This window comes from Ictalurus furcatus, chromosome 5, assembly GCF_023375685.1.
Source record: "Ictalurus furcatus strain D&B chromosome 5, Billie_1.0, whole genome shotgun sequence".
NCBI lineage: Eukaryota > Metazoa > Chordata > Actinopteri > Siluriformes > Ictaluridae > Ictalurus > Ictalurus furcatus.
This window is the reverse complement of record NC_071259.1, coordinates 5,889,093-5,916,355: the sequence shown is the minus strand read 5'-3', so window position 1 is coordinate 5,916,355 and position 27,263 is coordinate 5,889,093.

The window sequence follows — 27,263 nt, the reverse complement described above, 5'->3', positions numbered from 1 at the left end:
AGCCCGATTCGAACAGGCTCCGGATGGAAATGATTGCTCCTAGGTGCGAGAGCCAAGGCTGAAAGCAAAGCAGTTATTTGTGTTAGTGTGGGCCAGCTGAGAGCAGATGTTTTGCACAGACTGTGGAAGACGGGTGAAAGCCTAAATAAATACAAAAGCAAAAAGAGACCAACTTAAGTCAATAATGATCAAGATGAATGGAAACAGGGCTTCGAGACATTCCACTGTTGCATTGTTGTTGTTTTTAAATCGTAGCAAATATTTGGTAGTAGCTAGTATTTTTAAGTGAAGTTAAATGTCTGCATGTTTCTGCATGATTTTATGCAACGTGCTACTGCCACATGGTTGGACGATTAGACGATCGCGTGGATAAGTAGGTGTTCCTGTGGTGAGTGTATGTTTAGCAGCCTGGGGAAACATGTCAGTTTGAATTCTGGCAAAGTTTGATCTGGTTTGAATCATTTTTTCTGTCGATAACCTGCTTTGACACCTCTCTTTTAAGAGCGCATTAGATAAATTGTCACGATAGGCGAAAATAATATTAGGAGACAATTTAACAAACAGTCTGCGTATCTGAATATTTCATAATGTTTAAATGTTTTAATTGCTAGCTAGATTCAAGCGCTTTCCTTATTATGCAGGGAATGTTATGCTTTGATCAAGTTGTTGCCATACATGTAGATAAATGGAAAATGGACATACGCCTAATAGATCGAGTTTGTAAACAGTATAAATACCAGCTGTCGGATTATGTATGAATTTAGCCAACCGAACAAAACTTACTGAATTAATCAGCGATTATTTTAGCACTGATGTAAGAGTGGACACTGATCAGTCGAGTCTGACATTTACTTCAGGATTTGAGAATTTGACTGCATAATGTATGCTGTAAATACATAAATCTACGTATTTTTGTCTGACTGTCTCTTGAATAAAAACGGCAGCCGTACAATAAAAACAAAATCTGCAGTATAGATTTATAGTGTAGTATAGTATTGACATAGTATAAAAAGTGAAGTATGATGAATAACATTTTTCTACGCTGGAAACAGAGATAAAACAGAAAAACATCTCCCCTACAGGAACGACAGTATACGCCTGCTTGTACATGAAACTGGCCCTAACAAGAGCTGCCTCTACTTTCTGTGTGGGTGGCACGGCTTGCGTTTTTCATCCTGTCACATTCGCACTGGCCTGAGCATACTCCAAAATTCGAACGGGCCCCTTAGGAATCAGGGGAAGGAAGACCCTTGTGTTTGAAATCGCATTCTCATGGGAGCCTGAAAACACTCAGCATGTACGCTATACAAGCAGAGCCCTGCGCCGCATTGGCCACCAAGCTTGTTTCAGTAGCCTAGAGAAAATATACAGGGGTGAAAATAACAGCAGCTGGACAAGAGATGACAGATTTGTTGCATTTTTCTCATGGTTAACCCTTTTTGGATCAAATTAGGACAAAAAAAAATGTGTGTTTAACCTTCATGTTCAAGTCTATCTGCTTAGTCTGCCTTCGTCATTATTATAAGCAATTTATACCACAGCGCTGTTGAGTTCTCTATTCTTATTGGTCAGAATAGAGGTGTTGATTAATTTCCTATAACAGCAGCTCTGACAATAATTCAGTTTCGGCTTGAATACAAATAACAGGTTTATACTAACACGCTCGTTCTAATACGTTATCGTTTCTATAGTAACAGCTTACGCAGGGACTCTACATAACCTACCCCTACTAATAAACAGATTAAAAGACATGATATTTAACAAAGATATCAGTATAATCGTTGATATGGTTACGTTTTCTGTAACATTTATGGAAGGAGTCTCCAGTGTAACAGTCTATAAATGTTCTGCCATGTGAATAGGAAAAAGAGAGGCTTGTGCCGGAACGACTGCTATAACGTAAACGATAACCGGGTTTTTATTCCTTCCCGTATCTATGGACGCGAATAGAATCAAGGAGTTAAACGTTAAAGAAGGTACTGTGCAGGAATTCCTTTCTTGCTGTAGAAACCTTCTTATCACAAGCAGCAAGAAATCGTAAGACAATCACCAGGCAACATGCATGCAGATTACAGCTCATACAAGGTTTCCTGGAAAATTGGTAGACACTGCACTTGTAGAAAATAGCATACAGTTTGCAGCTATCCAGACTGAGCTGGTCTAGTTGAGGCAAATCATTAATCATTTTTCCTTTGCACATGCAGGTCAGTTTAAGAGCACAGTCTGTTGAGACTAATGTTGGACAGAGGCCACATTGAAAACAATTCAATTCAATACAATTTTGTTTGTCTAGCGCTTTTAACAATGGACATTGTCACAGAGCAGCTTTTCAGAAATATATAAATTCAGGATATACACATTTTTAAATTAGAAATGTATAAATTTATCACTAATGAGCAAACCAGAGGTGACGCTGGTGAGGATAAACTCCCTGGGACAACATGAGGAAGAAACCTTGAGAGGAACCAGACTCAAAAGGGAACCCGTCCTCATCTGGGTGACAACGAACAGTGCAATTATGAATAATTCCCTTCTCTAACTGTATACTACATGGTCAACAAGTGCAATTGTGCAAACAGGAAATTCATTAAAAGTTTTCACATGAAGTCTCTTTTGTTGAAGCTATCAACCGTTCACTGATAGAGACTTGACTGCTATTACAGTCCTAAAGCTATCATAGCAATTGTGTAGTCCTAATATCAATTACAGTTCAAAGCCATCTTCATGGTTTTTAAGTGGTACCATCCTCAGTAATTTCACTGCTCTTTAGACTGTCCATGTGGGGCCATCCTCAGCAACAGCGAGTGATTTCCAAGTGATGAGAACTCCAACCAGAAGCGTGAACAGCCTAACTAAAGATAATCGGATTTAGTTACTAAATCGGATTTGGGCCACTTTTGCCTGCTGTGTGAACGTAGCCTTCGTAGTGAAGTGTGGTGAAGTTGTTAGTATAGAACAAAATAGAATAAAAGCATTTATATAAGTCTGTGAATAACCTTGCAATCTGACCAATCAGATTCGAGAATGCAACAGCGCTGGTCTAGTTGGCTATCTGAGGTACTTTGTGTGTATGTATTACCCTTTCAGTCAAAACCAGCCCTATATTATTCGTTGAAAAATGAAGTAACTGAGTGTGAAAACACCCGTACTGGTCTGTTTCAAAATGAGAAATATATCTTGTATCCGTTTTTAATAATGTGTTATATTAGTTTTTGATAAATGTTGGGATTTCTCCGTAATGGTTGTAGACATTTGGACTACACTGCAGGTTGCGTAGTTTCCCTTAGCATCAGCACAGTGAGCAGTTCTACACAATGCTATAACTGATCCTGCACAGCCAAGTCTCAGTCGAATTCCATCTCCAGCCGATCCCCAGAAATCTGCCTTGGATTACGTGCAATTCACACTTGGACTCGGCTCCGTTCTGTGTACTACAGTGTAGACATCCCCCAGTCTCTGAGCTGACACTCATACTCTTTGGCAATAGCCTCTGAACCAAAATCCCAAAGCACCCAACACATCCTGCTTTCCATCATTGGCATGACAGCTGTACTTAGCTCAGATTGTCACGTGTTTCCAAACTGCAGCTTTGACCTTTAGGCAGGATCTGGCTCTCAGGATTATGCATTTTTACACAGAAAAGCAAAAACAGAAAGTTTTCTTTCCAATTAAGGGGAATATTCCGAGAGATATTCCAAGTGGCCAATCAGATTTTAGAGTAATTTTTAAGTAATAATAATAATAATAAAAAATGCATAACCTAATAAATAAGCAAAATTCACTCAGCCATTTCATTTCATTCCATTTAAACTGCCATTCTTTTTTAACTGCGCAGCAAGACTATTTAAAGATGAAGCAGATGAAATCCCTCATGGAGTTGCTGGCCAAAGAGCCTGGTTGGAGCGTGACTAAATTGTGCAGGGCATATGTGAGTGGAGCAGATACCTGGCAAACCCAGAATGTGATGACTAACATGAGGCAAATGAATGAAGAGGCTGAAATACAATTCTGTGAATTCAATAAGCCATTAGGATTGGCGAGAACAGAAGGTCAAAGAGATGCCTCCATCATGGACAGATGAGCCAAAACAGGGCTTCTGAAGTTAAAAACAAAGAAATGGAGCGAAAACGAGTTTCTCTTCTTTCTTTCTGTCTCTCCACCTCATTAGTCAAAAATATAAACTCCAGGAACTTTCCGCTGCACGACAGCATTCTGGTGCCAGTGCTTTCTTATTGCTGAACATATCAATCTCATTTGGAGTAACTGCGCTGCCCAAGTGCTCATAACTTCTGAAACATTTCTGTCTAGATCTGAACAGACAATGTCAGTGAAGTATCAATATTATGCAGGAAAGGTTCTCGAATTTTCGTGGTTTCTAGAATTTCATCGGTTTTGAACATATCAAGAGGAAATGAAGCCAGACTCTGTGGGTTGAGAGGACAGAACACCACATAGCCAAAACGCTGGCTTATTTTTCTTTTTTCTCGAGGGCATAAACACAACATGCTACATGATCATGCACTCAGACTGCACACAAATACACAAACTAGCTCGCAATATGTTATTATATTACCTTTTTGCCTTTAGGTACTGAGCAACACACTAGTGCTTTTACTCACCCAGTGGGCTAGCTAACAAATTTATGAATTGACCACCTCTGAGGGTTTTTTTTTTTTCTTAAAACCCGCCACCACCTCAACACCCTGGAGGACAACAAGAATTTTGTTAGTAATATATAAGGCCTCATTTTTGGACTAGTGAAGCCCATAAGAGAGGGTGAAAGGAAAGGGAAAAATTACAGAAGGGAATAAGGAAGAGAATAATAAGAGAAAAAAGTACATGAGAAGAAGTCAAGTCAAGTCAAATGGGTTTTTATTGTCATTCCTCTATACAGCTTGGAACAGAATGTCATTTCTACAGGACTATGGTGCAACACATGGTGCAGTACACAAGTGCAAATACACAACAGTTTGAGACCTAGGACAATAAATACACAGAACAATAAATACACAGAACAATAAATACGCAGAACAATAAATACACAGAACAATAAATACGCAGAACAATAAATACGCAGGACAATAAATATGCAGGACAGTAAATACGGAGGACAATAAATGTGCAGGACAATAAATACGTAGGACAATAAATATGCAGGACAGTAAATACGGAGGACAATAAATGTGCAGGACAATAAATACGGAGGACAATAAATACGGAGGACAATAAATGCGCAGGACACTAAATATGCAGGACAATAAATACGGAGGACAATAAATACGCAGGACAATAAATACACAGGACAATAAATACGCAGGACAATAAATATGCAGGACAGTAAATACGCAGGACAATAAATACACAGGACAATAAATACGCAGGACAATAAATACGGAGGGCAATAAATATGCAGGACAGTAAATACGGAGGACAATAAATGTGCAGGACAATAAATACGGAGGACAATAAATACGGAGGACAATAAATGCGCAGGACACTAAATATGCAGGACAATAAATACGGAGGACAATAAATACGCAGGACAATAAATACACAGGACAATAAATATGCAGGACAATAAATATGCAGGACAGTAAATATGCAGGACAATAAATACACAGGACAATAAATATGCAGGACAATAAATACGGAGGGCAATAAATACGGAGGACAATACATACGCAGGACAATAAATACACAGAACAATAATAAATACACAGAACAATAATAAATACACAGATCAATAAATACGCAGGACAATAAATACACAGGACAATAATAAATACACAGAACAATAAATACGCAGGACAATAAATACACAGGACAATAATAAATACACAGAACAATAAATACGCAGGACAATAAATACGCAGGACAATAAATACGCAGGACAATAAATACACAGAACAATAATAAATACACAGAACAATAAATACGCAGGACAATAAATACACAGGACAATAATAAATACACAGAACAATAAATACGCAGGACAATAAATACACAGGACAATAAATACACAGAACAATAAATACGCAGGAAAATAAGTACACGGAAGAAGGTCTGTAAATTATTGTGTAGTGTAGCAGCAATAAATGTAGCAGCATTATTGGCAGCAAAAAGAGTCTCCTTTAAATTGTGGAAAAATGTGCCTGGTGAATCTGGTGGTGGTAGCATGGATTCTCCTCTACCTTTTGGCAGATGGCGGGGGTGGGGTTGGGTGCGAGGGGTCGTCTGTAATACTGGTAAATTTTACTTTGAGAAGAAGAAGTCAGTAGGGTCGGTGGTGGATTGGTGGTTAAGGTTCTGGGTTACTGATCGGAAGGTCGGGAGTTCAAGCTGCCACTGTTGGGCCCTTGAGCGAGGCCCTTAACCCTCTCTGCTCCAGGGGTGCTGTATCATGGCTGACCCTGCACTCTGACCCCAACTTCCTAACATGCTGGGGTATGCGAAGAAACGAATTTCACTGTGCTATAATGTATATGTGACCAATAAAGACTCATTAATTTCACTTTAAAGAGAAAACAATGTAACAAGAGAGAAAGTAAAAAGAAATAAAGATACAGATAGAATCAGGCAGCAAAAAAAAAAAACATAAGGGAGAAAAAATATATATATACATATCCATACCTATATAGAAAGGAGGAAATTTGGAAGAAATTTGGAGGAAATGCCCGATTGGTGGATCTGGCATAAATGTATAGATTGAACAGTAGTGAATATTGCCACATTGATGTGTCGTTCAGTTAGGTGTGTGTTACATGCTATGTGTGAGTGTTCATATTAACCGACACACTCTGCTGCTTTGCATGTGAGGGAGCTAAGTCCACCTGAAATAAGATGCAAGCTGGCCTTTTTCGTATACCTGTGCTCACAGACACCCATGAATAGGTAATGCCACTCTTACTGGCACTGTGGAAAATAAGATCATCCTTCCTCACCCCAGAGGCCAGTGCCAGTTTATGCTCTCGTGACTCCTAATTACAGGGACAAAATTTGTGATCTCCTGGTGACAGGGTGAAAGTGTGACCATTGTGCAGCTCTGAAGCCTTTAAACAAATTTATCGTGACAAGCTGGCAACTGTCACTCAAATCACTCTAGGGCGTTTGCCTTGTAAATGAAGATATATAAGAAATGATATCACTTTTACCACTGAGCCAGATTTTTCATGCTGTGTTCATGATAAATGGTGTGAAGGGAAAGTAAAACAGCACGAAAGAAAACAGAAAGTCTTGTTTAATTCAGATGGTAGGCATCATGTTCTCACGAGATGACATGACAGATATGGCTCGTTTCAAAACATCTTTTCTGGAATGATCAGGACCCGCATTCAGCAGTCGTTTCGAATCATTCCTAGAGACCACAAAAGCGACTTTTGGAGTAGGATTACAGTACAGTAAGCTCAGTCTCCTTGAGCTACGATGAAGTATAAAGTCATAAATTTAGCATCAGTCTTCAAGGATTTGAGTGACTACAATGTTTTATGCCTGCTGACCCAGAAACCACAGAAAAAATACACAGTGCACACAGATGTAGTCATCCTTAGGGTCCAAGCAACTCAAAAGGTTCTTCCATTAGTCCCTGTCCAAGAATGCGCCTCATACAATCTGGCAGTGATTTGTCGATCCATAACAGGATGCAAATCATAGTGGGAAACGGCACTTGTTTTGGGCGATAGTCACATGATACGTTAGTGCTGGTTTGAACACGGCAGTCCAGAGTTGCCAGGTCTCAGTAAAGTTCCCATCCCAAACGTGTCTCAAAAAACACAGATTTTTCTTTGATTTCTCAGACTTTGAGTGGGAATCATTCAAGTTCACACAAGTTTCTAATTTGAAATCTGCAATAGTATGGACATTATATGTACCATAATCCCCTTTCCCTCTCCCATTCTTTACAATATATCTTACAATAGAAATGGGTCTGTACATCATAGACAACACTGTCTGCACTTAAACTTCCCTACTGTTTCTCTGTATGTTTGTGGAAATTGATTTGATTTAATTACGATTATTATTTTAAAACTAACCCAGTTTGGTGGATACTATACATACTACTACAATGAATATCTCTCATCTACAGTCAAGTATGAGTTTTTTGCTTTAACATATTTAATATATACTTACACGTCAACTTATGTTAAAATTTATGAAGAGTTAAGGTCAGAAGTTACCTGAGCTGAATTTAGACATTTCAAATGTCTCATACATTTTCACATGTAGTTCGTGTTTTTATTTTTCCATGTGTTTTGGTTTGTTCTGTTTTTTTTTTTAATTATTTTTTTTAACATGAATCATTTACTAGGGTACACGGTGGCATAGTGGTTAGCACGTTCGCCTCATACCACCACTGCCCTGTGTGTGTGGAGTCTGCATGTTCTTCCTGTGCTGCGGGGGTTTCCTCTGGGTACTCCTGTTTCCTCCCCCAATTCAAAGACATGCACGGTAGGCTGATTGGCATGTCCGTAGTGTATGTATGGGTGTGTGAATGTGAATGTGTATGTGATTGTGCCCTGCGATGGATTGGCACCCCGTCCAGGGTGTACCTCTTCTTGTGCCCGATGCTCCCTGGGATAGGCTCCAGGTTCTCCCTGACCCTGTCGGATAAGCGGTGCAGAAAATGGATGGATGACTGAATCATTTACTTTCAAATGATTTTTTTTTCATACATGCTTATTTTTTTTTTTTTGCACAATTCATTTATTTTCATGTGATTTTTTTTTACACTTATATATATATATTGTTGTGATGTTTCAAATAATTAATTTACAAATAATATACTTATTAATTTAAGTTATTTGATTAATTTATTTTCACATATTGAATTTACTTTTGATATATTTTTTGTGATGTTTCAAATGATTCATTTACCTTCACGTGATTTTACTTGATTCATTTATTTTCACGATTTTACTTGATTCATTAATTTTTTTCACGTGATTTTGCTTGATTCATTTATTTTCACGTGATTTTGCTTGATTGATTTACGTGATTTTTTAATACTCTCTATATATTTGTTGTGATGTTTTAAATAATTAATTTATTTTCACGTGATTTTACTTGATTCATTTATTTTCACGTGATTTTTTAAATACTCTCTATATATTTGTTGTGATGTTTTAAATGATTCATTTATTTTCACGCGATGTTTTAATACTCTCTATATATTTGTTGTGATTGATATATTTCTTGACGTGATGTTCCAAATGAGTTATTTATCTTCCAAAATTTTTTTTGCAATTAATTTACTTTCATGTTAATTTTTCCCGCATTTAAACCACGTGGTTTTATTCATCATATATTATCCTCATAATCACGTGTGAACAACATATGATCACGTGTCAATTGAACATGATTCTTCTGCAAGTTTTCTTTCAAACTCATTTGTTTTGAATAAATCCAATGAAATCTATCTCACTCGTCATAAATCCTAAGAGTTCTCCCTGAGATCAAATTGGTGACTCGTGAGACGTTCAGCCAGACCAGACTATAGACTTACAGCATGGTCATCTCCTGTTGACTCAATATTTCCACACTTCTTCCTTGATTTATTCACATGATGCCATCGCCTGAGCTTTTCCAGATCTGAAACGAAAAGAGTTGGGAGAACATGCTTAAAATTAAACCAGACTTCTCATTGCTTCAACAGAACTCTGATGGGTTTTTGGATCGCATGATGCTCTGTTTATTTTTCCGTTCTACTAAATGGGTTTACCTGTTGATTTCTCAGCCTCGGTCTCAACCCTGCTTTTCCTTTGTTTATATTTTGCTGAACCTCTGAGACAGCATGTTTATACTCCATTTACTTTGAGTTATTTAGCAGATGCTCTTATACTGACTGACACATAAAGTGTAAGTTGGCCTGTGAAGAAGACATTGAAAAGCTGAGTAAACAGGGAAATTGTCTGTTTCGTCTTTATTGCATATTTATACAGTACCTCAGTGCTGCTGAAGGTTTTAACCTGACTGGTCAAAAGGAGTTGATTCATTTTCTATAACAGCAGCTCTGACAGTAGTGCCGGCTGTACTTCAGATATATATATATATATATATATATATATATATATATATATATATATATATATATATATATATATATATAGTAACTCCGCTTTACATTGGGCTGCAAGTGTGTTATTTTTTACTTTATCTCTTACCTTATCTAATGGGAAGCACATTTATCATGATAATTGTATTATCACAATGTTGTTACTAAACCTTTTTTTTTTTAAATTATGTGCGAAGCGCCAGGGTAGGGGGTATGAATCCCGGCTCCACCCTGTGTGCACGGAGTTTGCATATTCTACTCCCGGTTTCCGCTGGGTACTCTGAGATTCCTCCTCCAGTCCAAAGACATGCGTTGTAGGCTGATTGGCATTTCCAAATTATGCAATTATGCCCTGCGATTGGTTGGCACCCCGTCCAGGGTGCCCCTCGCCTTGTGCCCCGAGTTCCCTGGGATAGGCCCCAGGCTCCTCATGACCCTGTGTAGGATAAGCGGTATGTATGGATGTAAAGGGAATCAAGTTTTAAGTGATGTAATCATCAAAGACTCCATTCTACAGCACCTCTAGACACTAAGGAATATCCGTTCCCTTAAAAAAAATAAAAGATTCAATCCTATATTTTTCTACATGCTGCAACTTAGCTTCTTGCAGTATAGACCTGAATCTAAATTAGAGAGTATATATGAGTTTCTATAATAGAGACTAGGCTTAAAGCCCAGACACACACGCACGAACACACACACACACATACACGCACACACACACACACACACACACACACACACACACACACACACACACACTTCAGTTATGCCCAGAGGAATCTTGATTGGTCATCTGTCATGCTGTCTCAACAGGTGGGTTCTCTCTGATGACATGACAAATTGTTACAGTACTGTCTGACCCTGCAAACTCGATGACAGGACGGGTAGCAAAGACATTATTGGGCAATAACAAACACACACACTCACACACACACAAATGGACACGTCTTACTTTCTTACTATTTGTACTTACCTTTACTTATTTGTGATGACCTTCCATTGGCATAATTATTAATGCAGCTAATTAATACTATGTTACATCTAAATCCAACCCATTGAACGTTTTTGGTTTTAGTTTGGTTTCATTTATTTTCTTTGTTTTTGTGGACATTTAGTCCCTACAAAGATATAAAAACTTGCCCCATCCTGTCCAACCCCCAAGTCCCCCATCACCCTCCACCCCCAAATCGGCCCCCCACCTCCATGTGTGCACAAACACACACTTAACAGTGAGAACCAATTTCAGTACCCAGAGCATCGATCATCTTTCATGTTTTTTCTTTTAGCTTAAAAGTACACAGATATGAAACGAGCTGGTCTCAACGGGATCAACCTGCATTCCATCTCAAATAACGGCCAGTTTTAGGGCCTCCGTGTGTCAGCGTCGACTTTATGTTGTGCGAAGCAAATATTCATTTCAAAGCAAGCCTATTAACAAACGTAATTACTCAAGGCCACTCATTTTCCGCTCCAGGATTTGACTAATATGGCTCCCAGCAAACATGGCCAGAGGACAGAAAATGCCAAACACTGAAAAGGCACTGTACATTTGGCTAATTTGTGTAATTGGTTTGCCTTGGCAGCACGTCGGCACACTGCTGAGTGCGAAACGTCTGCGTTTAACAAAAAACCCCGGGCTGGAAGGAGAGCACAGCAGGTGGACGTGGGTCGCTCCCATGATCTTGCTGACAGACCATTACACGCAACAACCAGAGAGAGAGAGAGAGAGAGAGAGAGAGAGAGAGAGAGAGAGAGAGAGAGAGCGAGCGCGCTGACCACAGAGTTGGCCATGACCAAGCTGAACATACCGACGTGCTGAACCAGTCGGTCCTTTGAACTCCCTAACATGGCGTGAACAGCTTGTGTGTGGGAGAGCTGACAAGTCCTGGACAGTGCAAGACAGATGTCACTGCCGTTCAGTTTAGGTACAAGGAAAGGAAATGTGTGAGAAATATGCCACCAATTTTGAATGCTAATTTCAGTTGAAGTCCAGTTTAGCTATCGCCCAACCACTGGATGGCACAGTACATGCAAAAGCACTAATACAAGTCTAAAACTCAACAGGAATATGATTACTGTCAAAATTAAGCATCATTTCTAAAAAAAAATTGGAGACAAGGAAATTGCATGAACATCATGAAAATATCCCTGGAGTTCTTTTAGCCCTTATTTATTATTATTTTATATATATATATATATATATATATATATATATATATATATATATATATATATATATATATATATATATATATATATATACAAGTTGCTGTATGTCTATGCTGACACTGGATACATTGTGCTCAATACAATTACCTAATACACAAAATGTGCTTAACCAGCTTCCATGATAAAGCCATAGGATTTTGGTGACCTTTTAAAGATTTTTTTTTTTTTAATGAACCAATTACATTATATTTAGTCTGTAATTTGGGCAACAGGTTTGGACATTCAGAGTGATTGCATCAGTCTTTCTCACAGTATACAGTATAATTGAACAATCCCTCCGTGATTTCGCCATCGCAGAAAAGAACACAAACTCAAGCAAACGCCACAATATTCAGAGGAGCTTGCAATTTGTCATAATTACCACCGATTTTCTGCAGATTTGGGCCAAGACGCATCATGTGACATCATCACAACGCACATTCAGCCCAGGCCCTCTTTGATTCCCGTTCATCGAACGTGAGTACAGCTAAAAGGTCTCACTGACCAACAAACATCACCACAAAAGACCAGGCAACAATTTCGTGCAATTGCAAATTCGGCAATTCAAGTAGTTTTCCGCAAAATAAAAAGTACTCCGTAAGTTGCGTCACAAATTTTGAAACAAGCCTCAGCAAAACTGAGTGAAAGCTGTGGAAACAAAGTTTTTTCATAACGTATAATGGATGACTCTTCATGCACAAGGTAAATGGATTCACACATTAATACAAAACTAAAAGATTAAAAAAAAAAAAGGTATTTAATGATTATATTTCAAGGTAAAAAAAAAAAGTTAATTATCTGATATTTTCAGGTTGTTGTGTTTTATCTTCACTTTACATATATTTCAATAATTGTATAGGGGCAGTGGTGGCTTGACGGTTAAAGTAATGATCGGAAGGTCAGGGGTTCAAGCCCCAGCACTGCCAGGCTCTCGGTTACTGATAGGAAGGTCGGGGGCACTACCAAGCTGCCACTGTTGGGCCCTTGAGCAAGGCCCTTAACCCTCTCTGCTCCACGGGCATCATATCGTGGCTGACCCTGCGCTCTGACCCCAGCTTCCTAACATGCTGGGGTATGCGTAGAAAAGAATTTCACTGTGCTGTAATGTATATGTGATCAATAAAGACTCGTTATCATTATAGCGCTTTTAACAATGGACATTGTCACAAAGCAGCTTTAAAAATGTATGCATTAATAAATTGATCCCTAATGAGCAAGCCAGAGGTGACACTAGTGAGGGAAAACTCCCTGAGATGACATGAGGAAGAAACCTTGAGAGGAACCAGACTCAAATGGGAACCCAATCAATATTTGTGAAAGACCCATACACCCATAAACAAAGCATCATTAGGAAAAATCTCTTTAATTGAAAAAATAAACAAGTTACCAGTAGAGTAATGGCATTGTTTTTCACTCTAAACTAAAGGTACAAACACATACACAAGCTCTTAACTGCAGTTACACATCTCGTCGCTGGCGTCACTAAAAGTTCTGCCAAGCACAACACGGGTGGGTACACAACATTAATCTTCACAAGTTGACACTTTAAGTGCTCACTGCAGGCTTTAACAACAGTCAAGTGTGCTTTTTGCCATTCATCAACTCATATACATAATGCCATGTTTATGTCTCAGGATCGTGGCACTATGCTGGGTTTAGAGGCTTTCTCAGCATGTATGTTGACTGATAATGACATCAGACAGAAGAGAACGCCATGCTTAAATCCCTCTGCCAGTGACCACAGTGATTTGTACTGTGCCAGTTGACGGTACTGGAGTGGGTTTAATCCCACGTGCTGATTACCCCTGGACTCACCATGGTGTGTATTTCCATCCTGTCTTCCTTCACATGCGGATCGGGACTCCCAGGCTTTTCGGCACAGCTAGCGAAAGGTTTTATGGAAGGGAAGCATGTCCTATTTCAACCTCAACAGGAATTCCATTTGCATTGGTATCAGTCACAGCAGTCTGGTCGCCGCTGGAGAAACCATTAGCTCCTCCACAGCTCCACGTTTTCGTGAGCCCTTTCAGAAACGGTTAGCCGACCGAATATGAATTGGCAATTGTAAGCCGTGAACAATGAAACGCCAGCTTATAATATCAGCATGTCTATCTGTTCGACAACGGTGCCAAGATTCAAGATGGTTTTGCGCCTCTGAGATGGTCAAGAGTTTAAGCAATGTTTGAAAAGGTGACGGCATAATACAAGCATATGGTAATAATTTGGCTGCATTAATGGCGGGACATAATCAGGCGGTACTTGTGGTACAAAATTACCACAGCTACTCATCATGTGGACCTGCGGCTGGGCTAGAAAGGATTAATGAGGTATGAGCTCGGGCTTCGGGCCCAACTCACCCACTCCTTTCCAGAGGCAAAACTCAGAAGCGATGCACTGAGCCATAGCAAAGATCTGTTTGCAGTGCATTGTGTTTGTTTCTGACGCTAAATGACAGTTATATTTGATCATTCAAAAGCTCTAAAGCAGGGGTTTCTCAACCTTTTTTGGTAGGGAAGTGGACTGGGCTTGTGTGTCGCACTGCAGCATATCAAAGTCCTAAAAGAGATTTAGTTCAAAAAGCTGGTCTCACCTCAGCTGTTACTTACTGTACATCCAACATACAGTAGATTGCTCATTTGATTTGATGCACATAATGGTACTGTGTCCCAGAAGTAATTGTTAACACATGATACCAACAGTATCAACTGAGGGGTTTTTAGATCACTTTGGGACGTCTCACTGTGTGGATCTCGTGTTGTGGACAATAAATTTGGACCCTTTATTTTCTCACTCATGATTCATTGTGTTTTTCTTCATCCACAAGCTGATGTAAGTATTTGACGTCAAACTTGGTAGTGTTTAACTTTTTGAAATATTTGGCACAACAATGCTTTGTCGGTTTCACTTAAAAACTATGACTGTGTCATGCAAAAATATACTTATTTAAAAAAAAATCAAACCCCATAGGCAACCCTAAGGTTGAGTACATCCAGTATGCTCTAACAGCAGTCCAATATCCCTGGAGTAGTTATAATTCCTGGAAAACCAGCATGATCTCACACCTGCACACTGATAACGATTCACACAACTCAGTTCATATGAAAGGTTTAGGGTTAGCTTTTTGTACCTTTTCTCCCAATGAAATTCAAGCATACTGTATCACCCTCATGCAGTGGAATTTATACAAATGGCTCATGATGTCAGTTTGGGAAAGGTTTTTAAGCACATGATAATAGGTATGTTTTAGCCATGCATTGTTTGGTAGGGTTTGGTAACTTGGCAACTACGTAAAACACACCACTGCTATTCAGGTTCCCAATGTTCTGCCCAATAGCAGCATAGGGACATTTCATAAATGCCACGAATGCCTGACTGCTATTTCCCGCACCACCACGAACACCTCTTTGATTATATCTATTAGTGAGGAGGAAACAGGGGCTCCTGGGAACTGCATGCTGAATGGACACTCACTTAAAAGAACTGCAGAGCTGGGACATTTCCTGCCGTGATAATGCCGCTCAACCCAGATTCCCATTAGAAAGGCACTGCATAGCCTGGGAGAGACTCTCGGCCATACTTGAGAAAGGGAACAAGAAGGTGGTTTTGTCCCAGTTGGATTTATGCAGGAATGCGTGTCTGTGTTCTTTCAAGTTGGAAAGTGTGTATCAAGGCTGGAGAAGCACAATATCATGTCCATGTCCTCTGAGGGTTGTACAACCATAGCATTCTGGTTACATCTGTGTATTTCACAAATGGATCTACGATTATGGTCAGGATTATGTTTTCCAGAACAGAAAGCCCTTCTACCCCCTCTACCCACAATAATTTATTTTCCAACCATGGTGAACAAACAGTTATGTGTATTGTTTTTTTTGCATATGGTAACTGCTTTATCCTGGTCAGAGCTGCGGTGGAACTGGAGCCTATCCTGGGAACACTGGGAGTAAGGCGGGAATATCCTGGATTGTGCTCCAGTCCATCGTAGGACATTACTGTTATGCCCACACACATTAACACACTCAATTATACCTAGGGACAATTTAGAATCGCCTATCCAGCAACATGTTTTGGGAGGTAAATGTTTTGGGAGAACCTGTAGGAAACCAACACGGACACATGAAGGACATGCGAAACACAGAGAGTAACCTGAGCTCAGGATCGAATGCAAGAGCTTGAAAAGTAAAGTAGTGAGCAAGACAATTACTCAAGTAAATAAGTATTCTGGTGGAATAATGACTTGAGTATATACACATATATATACATATATATATATATATATATATATATACATATATATATATATATATATATATATATATATACATATACATATATATATATATATATATATATATATATATACATATACATATATATATATATATATATATATATATATATATATATATATATATATATATATATATGAATATGAGGAAAGCATTTTTGAACAATTACATTAACTAACCAAGTGATATGTTCTGAAGTAAACACTACCTAACCAGTACCTCTAGGATTTAACAATTTTCACAGCAAAATCAAGCAAACTCTGCAATATTCGGAGGAGCTTGTGATTTTTCCAAAATTACCGCATGACACACCATGTGACATCATCACAACACGCATTCAGCCAAAGCCCTCTTCAATTCATGTAGGACAGGGGTGTCCAATCTTATCCGCAAAGGGCCTGTGTGGGTGCAGGTTTTCATTCCAGCCAAGCAGGAGCCACACCTGCTTGTGGCTTCAGCTTGGTTGGAATGAAAACCTGCACCCACACCGGCCTTTTCCGGATAAGATTGGACACCCCTGATGTAGGACGAACATGAGTACAGCTAAAAAAGTCTCATTCACCAACAAAATCACCACAAAAGACTGTGCAAAACAATTTCATGCAATTGCAATTTCACCAATTCAAGTCATTTTCCGCTAAAAAAACCCACAAAAAGCTCTGCAAGGTGCATCACAGATTTGAAGAAAAATCAGCATTTTTGGCTGCAACAATCACAACAAAAAAAAAACTCTGCGAAATCCTGTATGGACTGCCTAATGAACACTAGCCAAATGCTGTTGGGGTTTCAGCAGCATAGTAGGTTCTTTAGCTATCTAACTAGCTCATGTTAATTCATACTATGTTCACATAGTTATCTATCTAGCAAATATATCCCTAGTAACCTGAATGTTAGCTACAGGTTATAGCAGCACTTAGATATATTTAAAACAACAGGGAATTGCTACTGAACATCAGGGCTATCATACTGTAAATACTCAAAAGATCTGTCTAGCTAGTCTAGCTCACTCATCTAGCTAATGGCTAACTATGTTTCTTTCATTTAGGAGTTAAATGCATTCATCATTTTTACTCTGCAACAGTAATAAAAATGTAAAAAAAAAAAAAAAAAAATAATAATAAAAAAGTGAAAGTACTGTGATTAAATTATACTAAAAAAAAAAAAAAAGTACTCAAAAATTTGTTTTGTTACATTTTATCCCGGATAAAGTTTCATTTAAAAAACTGAGTCGGTGTTCGCGTGCTAAGAACTAATGAAGAGACAGAGTGGCGGACGAGTGGACAATGGGATCTGCGATGCTACCTTTCATGTTCTCTTTAGTCTCGGGGGAACACTTGTGGTTTGCAGTTACGGAAGCGGCTGTAACTACACAATGAGTGCTAATTGTCCCTCGATAGAAACAAAAACAAACTAGAAAAAGCTACCAGGTGGGTGTGAAAGAAGGATCTGGAAAAAGAGAGAGACAGAGAGAGAGAGAGAGAGAGAGCTGATTAATGCTGTTGACTGTACTGTCAAGCTGGAGTTAGATTTGGCTCGGGTGGGTTGTGTTTTTGTCCTAAATATAAATTTATTTCGCAGTGTGGTTTCTGGCTTGCTGAGGTCCAGACTTTGTTCGAATACAAACAGATTACTGTGAAATATCCTGCCTTGTTTTCCAATGTTCAGTACAGTAATTGGTCAAAATTGCTAAAAGATTGCTAAAACGAGAACATGGGTGTATCTGTTTATAAATGACTAATTTCATAACGAAATGAATGTCATTTCCCTCCAGACATTTAGCAGAACCACACCATGTGCGATGCATATAAAATAACCAATATGTTCAATGCTTCTTCTTTCATTCATCTTCTGTGAGCATTTTATTCTGGTCAGGGTTTCAGATCCAAGACGCTAGCATGAGTTAGGAATACACCCCGGATGCCTGGATGGCATGCCAGCACCATGCACACATACATTCACACCTTAAACTTTCCAGTTCAACCTACCAGCTTGTTTTTCGGAGGAAAACCATATGGAGAACATGCCTAGAAAGAGACAGAAACCTGAGCTCAGGATCAAATCAGGGACCATAAAGCTGTTAAGCTGTATAACATTGCTACCCACTGCACCACTATGCCTTTTATACGTTGAATACAATATGTATAGAAAACATTAAAGGATTACAACCACGAAGAAACACAGTCAATCTCGCCATTTTACCCTGCCGTACTTGATCCTGGAACAATAACTCCAGCATATTACTGCACTGTTTATCTGTTCGACGATCTTCCTGACTATATTTGGATGATAAAGCATTTCATTAAAAGTGATTAACTGCTGTGTTGATCTTCGGATGAACACTTACATATACGGTCAGCGTGACATCTGTTGTAAGACGCCTTAAATAGCCCTGAGAGAAGAGTTCAGTGCTGGACAGGACAGGAATGTGGTGCAACCTGAACATCACGGAAGTTCTCAAAGTGATGAGTAGAAATGTTAAAAATGAAAGGTTCAGAGTGAAAGGTTGTCAGTTACTTAGATTTTTCTCTTTCTTTTTTTTCTTTCAGGGTCAGGGTGTCAGCCGGGCAAAAATGACAGAAATTACAGCCCTGCTTTAAACACGTCAATCAAATGGCAGACAAACTGTGATGCGCATCAAGCACATCCTAGACGTCTTAGATCGAATGAATATTCCAGAATATTCCTGTTATGTTTTTTTTTTTTTCATTTTTTTAAACAAAACAAAAATAAAAAAAAACCTCAGCTCTGCTGCTGAATTAGACTTAATTGATTGATTCATCAGTGGATCACATGAATCATTTCAAAGCTTTGCTCCAGCATATTCTGAGATTAACTTTAAAAGGATTCCGGAGATTCAAGAAAGAAAAGAGATTAATAAGCTTGTGCTCTGAGTTCAGATTTGCATCCTGTTTCTCTTCATTGATGTACAGTGAACAGCCCTCAGTGCAGTTATGATAAATTGAGTGCATGATCAGTAGTGTTTGACCAAAGCAGAGCATGATAGATCAAACACATGACAAATGCGAACCATGGAAACATCAGAAGAAATGATGCCTATCCAGGCATGTTTCAAATTCATTTCAGAACCAACAACAGCTTTCTCCTATACCATAAATGACATTTTGAATAATTTCGAAAATCATATTATAACCTGAATAAGCACATATACTGTAAATCATAAACTGATGAGCTTCTTCTATTCACCTCTCATTGACCCCGAGATCAGTCGTCATGATGTCACGTGGGTTAGGTCGTGTTTTATCACCTTGTTAAGGAACAGTCAGTGACCATACAAAGTCATTTTCTGTCATATTTGATTTATAATAACTCGAGCAAACAATCCGTCTATTTGCCGTGCAAGTCAGCACATAGTCGCTCTTTAAGTGATTTTTCAATGCATCCACTACCATTTTCATTGGACCGTCCCATCAAAAATATATATCATTTGTTTTTCATTAAATGTTTCCGAGTGAAATGTGTTCAGGTTAAAGCAAAAGCATAAGAAACAGAAACGCAGAACAAGACTTCACTAATACACACGGCAAAACAGAGGAAATGAATGCATAAATGAATCAGGGAAACATGTAACAGGTGAACACATTCAGGGAAGGAATGGAGACTGTTAACCAAACAGAAGCTCACTGTTAACCAACTCATCCTATTCATTAATACTATTTTATTGATAAAAAAAATATTTACATTATTAACAGGTTTTGGAAACAGTTTTTATTTTTTGCAGGCTGGGAAATGTACTCACTGGTTTGCTGTTATATGACAGATTTACGTATTCATACATTTAAAATCTATATCCTGAATTGATATATTTCTGTAAAGCTGCTTTGGGACAATGTCCATTGTTAAAAGCGCTATACAAATAAAACTGAATTGAATTGAATTGAATTGAATTGAATGATTTTTTTTTACATTATCCCTTTATTTTCACTTGTCATTTTTTACATGATCCATTTTGGTTATGATAAATGGTTATTTATCACATATTATTCACATGATATCCCATATTCATTCATAAGTCAAGTTTTTTTTTCAGTCTGTCTGCACTACTATGTTTATGGAAATCCTATTTTAAAAATACATTATTAAGTGCATGTTTCTGTGGGTGAGAGAGTAGAGAGCATGACAGATTAAGAGATTAAAAGAGATGATAAATCAGAAAATTAAAAGTAAGAAAAGGATCAAATAAAAAGAAGAAACTGAAGAAATCTGGCATTATAGCAAATTTTAGACTGTGCCTACAGTGCCCTCCACTAATACTTGCACCCTTGGTAAATATGAGCAAAGAAAGCTGTGACAAGTTGTCTTTATTATTTAACCTTTTGATTTAAAAAAAAATTCACGAAAATACTCTGTTGTCATGGATATCAAATAATTGCAAACAAAAGACAGGTTTATAAAAAAATATTTTTGTTAAATACAGGTGTGCAAAAATTATTGGAAGCCTTTTAGTCAATACTTTGTGCTACCTCCCTTTGAAAAGATAACAGCTCTGAGTCTTCTCCTATAATGCCTGATGAGGTTGGAGAATACGTGAGGTACATGAGGCATGAGGTACTTTTCCATATGGCTACCTCTCTGTGTGTGCTAAAACCACCTCTGGTGTTTATTGCCAAAAAGCTCTATTTTGGTTTCATCTGACCATAGAACCCGATCCCATTTGAAATTCCAGTAGTGTCTCGAAAACTGAAGATGCTTGAGTTTGTTTTTGGATGAGAGTAGAGGCTTTTTTCTTGAAACCCTTCCAAACAACTTGTGGTGATGTAGGTGACTTCGGATTGTAGTTTTGGAGACTTTCTGACTCCAAGACTCAACTAACTTCTGCAATTCTCCAGCTGTGATCCTTGGAGATTTTTTGTCCACTCGAACCATCCTCTTCACAATGCGTTGAGACGATATAGACACGCGTCCAATTCCAGGTTGATTCATAACATTTCCAGTTGACTGGAACGTCTTAATTATTGGCCTGATGGTGGAAATTGGCATTTTCAATGCTTGTGCCATTTTCTTATAGACACTTCCCATTTTGTGAAGCTCAACAACCTTTTGCCGCACATCACAGCTATATTCATTGGTCTTACCCATTGTGGTGAATGACTAAGGGAATTTGGCCTATGTGTTACCTCATATTTACAACCCTGTGAAACAGGAAGTCATGGTTGGACAATTTCCTGTTCCTTGTCACCCAGGTTTACTAAGACAAAAAAAAAATCAATGGGAATATACTTCAAATATATTTTTCTCATATAAATTCATAGGGGTGCCTGTAATTGTTGCACACCTATATTTAACAAAGATATATTTCTTTTGATAAACCTGCATTGTGTTTGCAATTGTTTGATATCCATGAGAGCAGAGAATTTTTGTGAATTCTTTTTTTTAACAAAAGATCAAAAGGTTAAACAATAAAGACAATTTTTCACGACCTTCTTTGCTCATATTTACCAAGGGTGCCAATATTAGTGGAGGGCCATGTATGTGCTTCCGCATACTAAAAACAGAGAAGCAATAAATAAATAAATAATAAATCTAGCAAAAACATACCTTTGATCCCACAGAAGAGGGGTTTATGTAACATGTAGCAAAGTACAATTCTGATTCCCCCCATTGGCCGCAGCAAGGTTCCCACAGCCCATCATTGGCCGATAAGTCACACCGAATGGGGTTTGGAGATAAATCTTGTTGGCATAATAAAAAACAGATTGCTGTGTGTCAACAATAGCCTCATGTAACTTCCCTCCTTCCCTCCCTCCACTTGATCCCGCTGTTTCCCATTGTCTTCTCCAGTAAAAACAGCCTGTCACATCGCTCCTGCTGCTGATAACTTTTCTAGACAAAATGCAGCCTTGTTTGTTCAACCATTATGAAAAAGAAATGTTTTCTCTCAGAATACAAAGTCTAGAAGTCCCACGGTTGCTTGTCATGTACCAGCAGTCTATAAAAAGATTCAATGAAAAGAGAGGGGATAAAAGCCAAGACTGGCAGCCAACAATCTCTGTATAATATCGTATTAATTGTTGCCATTATTGTAGATTGCTTGGAGGGAGTTGCTGATTGGGTTGGCCTGACAAAGTGAGCATGTGGTGCCACTTAGACAAGGTCATGAGCAGGCCTGATCTCTAGAGCCTTGCTGTCATCTAGTACAGTCAGGAAGAAAACGGATCAAATAGTTCTGCATGATTTTGGAAGCCAAAGTTGAACCCATCTCTGTTGCTTTCACTCCATATAGATTAACCTCTTCACCTTTCTCATAGTATTTACTGTAATACACAACCATACCTCTAAATCAGGAAAAGAATCTCTCTCGCGAGGCATACCAGACATCTTTAGAAAGAAATGACTGGCATCCGGCAGGTCACAAGTGGACTAGCGCTCAGATGAAAGTTCTCTTATGGCAAAAACCGTCCCAGGAGAATGCACAAACTCTCCTCACACACATAATCCACATGTAGACACAACTGTGCATTGTTGCACTTGAGCCACTGTCGCCTGACAAGCATCCGATACTTGCCACTCCAGCCTTATCGATCTAAATGTGTCACCATCACTGCCTAAATAAAGAGCCAGTTCCCAGATTTTCCTAAGCCATTGGGAACGGCATAACCTTGAGATCGGATGATACGCAACATCACACAGGTGAGTCTTAAGCAGCATATAATGTGAGTGGGATTGATAGAGACTTACACATCCAGACGATTAAGGTGTGTGAAAACATATGCTCACTGTTTATGATTACTCATCTTGGGGTAAATGCTAGCCAACCCACCTTTTATCCACCATCTCCAGAGTTCTTGGATTGATCCTGGGCACAGGTATCCATATCAAAAACACACCAATTACCCTTGACTCCAATGAGAGAAATACACTGATGCATGGCAATGTGTGAAAATTCCACTTCACATACTTGAATATTTAATGAATCCTACAGGACTCTTCAGTAAATGCTTTATTCTGGTCAGGGTCACTGTGGATCTGCAGACCATTCCAGGAACACTGGTTGCACTGCCAAGCTGCCACTGTTGGGTCCCCATGAACAAGGCTCTTCATTCTCTCTGCTACACCACACAGCAACATGCCTACATCATACTTGTAGTGTTTATTAATGCTTTCCTTCAGCTGCCAAAATACTCTTGTAAATTTGGCCTTATTCACATTCTGACCTGTCCACACCCATTGATCTCAATTGCATTCCTAGGAAGTCTGAGCAGATGTGGCTCAATAGCAGTGATGACTGGCCATAATACATATCGTGAAGACAACACTGGGTTCCACTCTTCTCAGCCAAGAACAGGAATCTGAGGCTACAGACAGCACAGGTTCACTGGTCAGTTGATGGTCGGAAATATGTCTAATGTTTGTACAGTTTTGTGAACCTGTGCCCACTGTAGCCTCAGCTTCCTGCTCCTGGCTGACAGCAGGTGAACTCGATGTGTCCTTCTGTTACTGTAGATCATCCGCCTCAAGGTTTGACATATTGTGCATCCTAGGACTGGTTAGATTGTAGACTTCCTGTGAGCTTGAAGCAGTTTTTCCTCAAATGAACACTAGAGACTTTTTTACTTGAAAATCTCAGGAGATCAGCAGTTTATGAAACACTCAAAGCAGCTCATCTATCACCAACAATCATGCTATGATCAGTATCACTGAGATCACATTTCCCCCAAGATTCTGATGTTTGATTAGAACATTAGCTTAAAATCTTGACGTGTTTCTGCATGATTTTAGGCATTATGTATGCTGTTATCCAATTATCCAATCATTTGGCAATGCAACTATGTTGCAACTGACCTCATAAATGTGATACTCATTGAGATGACCACAAACGGTCTTCTGAGTCAGAATGGATATCTTGCTTTTTATGCAGAACCACCAAACAATGAAAGTAATTCACATGTGTATACACAGCTGCATACAGGCCTGATCATCTGAAAAACAGCCGTTTGGGCAGTACCTGTGGTCTGGTATCCTGAAGGTCTAGCAAGCTCAGCTCGAAACATATGCCACAGATTAAATTGGATATGAAATGGAGCAGAAATGGGAAATGTTAGAGAATGTAATGATCTAAGGATCATTTAACTTCATAGTGACTATAAGATGGACTACAGGTAATATGATTAATTCTCAAAGCAGTTGAAATATATCTAGCTCATGTTGGATTTGGACCATTATCTGTGCCAGACCTTTGTCTCTGGCAATATAATTTCATTTTATAGGCTTACCAAGTAAATATTTTGGTCTTCTTCTAGTAGTCCTTATAAATAACAGCTTATTTAAGCTGCACATATAGGACACTTATAAAATAACAGAAATAAACATTGATCAAATATCAAATCATATGAAAATATCAACCCTAACCCTAAGTACATTATAAAGCAAATGTTAAAGAAAACTTTTTTTTTTAATCATTGGACGATGCATTATTGTACGGCACTAAGAAACGCTTACATTATGTTCTCAACATAGGCTGTAAGCTTTTGTAGTTAGAGAAAAACTTGTCTGTTAAATAGTTTTTCGCTGATTAGATCAGGGCACCAAGTGGAAAATCTTACCGTTTTTTGGTTATAATGTTCTCCCGGATGTTTGCTAGAGAAAATCAGTAACCTGGTTATTTCCCAAGCACAGTGATGCAGCTAAATGAGCAAATCAGATCAGATCATGTGATTACAAGGACGTGTGAGGTCTCACTTTGATCAACTGTATATAGAGAACAGAAAAAAATTGCTTTGTACATTAGGAAATATAAGTATTATCTTACTTATATATATTGTATTTGTGGTGGTCTGAGAAACCCGTTGGATGTCACTATAGTTGAAATAGCTTATTTATTTATTTATTTATTTGTTTGTTTGTTTGTTTGTTTGTTTTAAAACCTGCCTATTGCATACATACACCTCTAGTTGAACTCTTTTTACCAGAAAACAAAAAATGGAATTTAAACCCGTGTTCAACATTGAATTTATTTGTTATGTCACACTCCACAGTAGTGATTATAATAGTTATAATTATAATAATATAATAATGATAGTTTTTCATAAGTATTTCTTTATTTTACCTACCCTACTTGGTTTAAATTTGATCATTTTATTGTGGCAATTGTATACGGTATTTTACTATCAAAAAAGCTTTAGTTGTGCTGTCCATTTTTATCTCTGTACCAATTTTATTTTAGAGAGGTGTGAATTGTTTGCCCAGCAGGGGGCTCACACCCTGCCTGTTTCCCATCGCCCTGCTCACCATCACCTAAACACAGAGTCATGATACTCTGCACACAGAAACCCAACAATGTCTTGACTAATCTTACAACAGACTTGCAGCTATGAAATAATCAGTTTCTTTATAGCGTCAGTATACTGCTTGAAAGGGCTAAGTAAAAAACTATATTTTACACAGAAAAAATTCCCTTCTAAACTTCTAGCACACAAGACTATAAAATGGTAGTGGGCTAGGAATAAAGGTGGGTATATATATATATATATATATATATATATATATATATATATATATATATATATATATATATATACACACACATATATATGTATACACACACACACACACACACACACACACACACACACACACACACACACACATATATATATATATATATATATATATATATATATATATATATATATATATATATATATATATATATATATCAGGGCCTGTACCTGTATCAAGATTTTCTTTTTCTTTACCTCCAAATAAGACTCTTTGTGTACGGTATATCCTAGTTGTGGTTCTTGTTTGTTACATACCAATATGAAGAACTACTGATATGAATAATTCTCAAATCTAAGACTCCACAACATCCACGTTCCACAGCATTGATTTAACTACTGTATAAATGGTCAAAAAGTACGGTATTTCATGCCAAAAAAATTATCGGTGAGAAATTGCTGCGGTATAAGAGGCATAAAACACTCCGGGACAGGGTGTTATTGGAAACCAATCAACTTCAGGGTGATAACAATAACTCTGCTTCTGATCAGGTTGATCAGGCTGATCACCACCACGTTGTTGATTATTTTCCTATAACATCGTGCTCCAAGTGTTTTATTCCTTAATTAGTTTTCTTTTCATTTTCATTCCTGCCCTTTTATACCAACAGTTATTTCTTCAGTATCTGTCAACATAACAGATTTGTGTAATTCTGGCCCTGAATCCGCCATTGTGCTGTGGTACCGAGGTTCTCAGTCGCAGACAGCCAGCTCAAGCAGCGGCATTAGACTGGAATAATCTCACTACAGAAGTAGCAAAAGGTTAAATTCACAAAGCGGGTCTAAGGGGGATTTGATGACCATCTGGGATAGTATTGGCGAGATGAGAACCAGATGAGGTGGATCCCTGGAAAGAGCAAAACATCATTAAAACAAATGAAATTAGATCTTAAAGAGTGTTTAGGAGCCATGTCAATGCAGAGTCTACTAAAGCACTGAATAAACCTCACTCTAGCTGACATTAAGAAGAAGTTAAGACCGGTACCAATTTGTTTCAAATTTGTTTATTCACTTTCAAAGGTTTTCATGTAAGAATTTAGGATTATCTTGCATTTTCTGTTCCAAAATGAAACATTCCTCAGCTACAAAAAAGAGCACTGTGCTCCCTGAAAAGAGTGTGGCAGGAAACTTAACCTACGTAGACTCTGGGAAGTATTTAAGTGCAGCAAAGAATGCCATAGCAGAAAATGTTTTCATCAT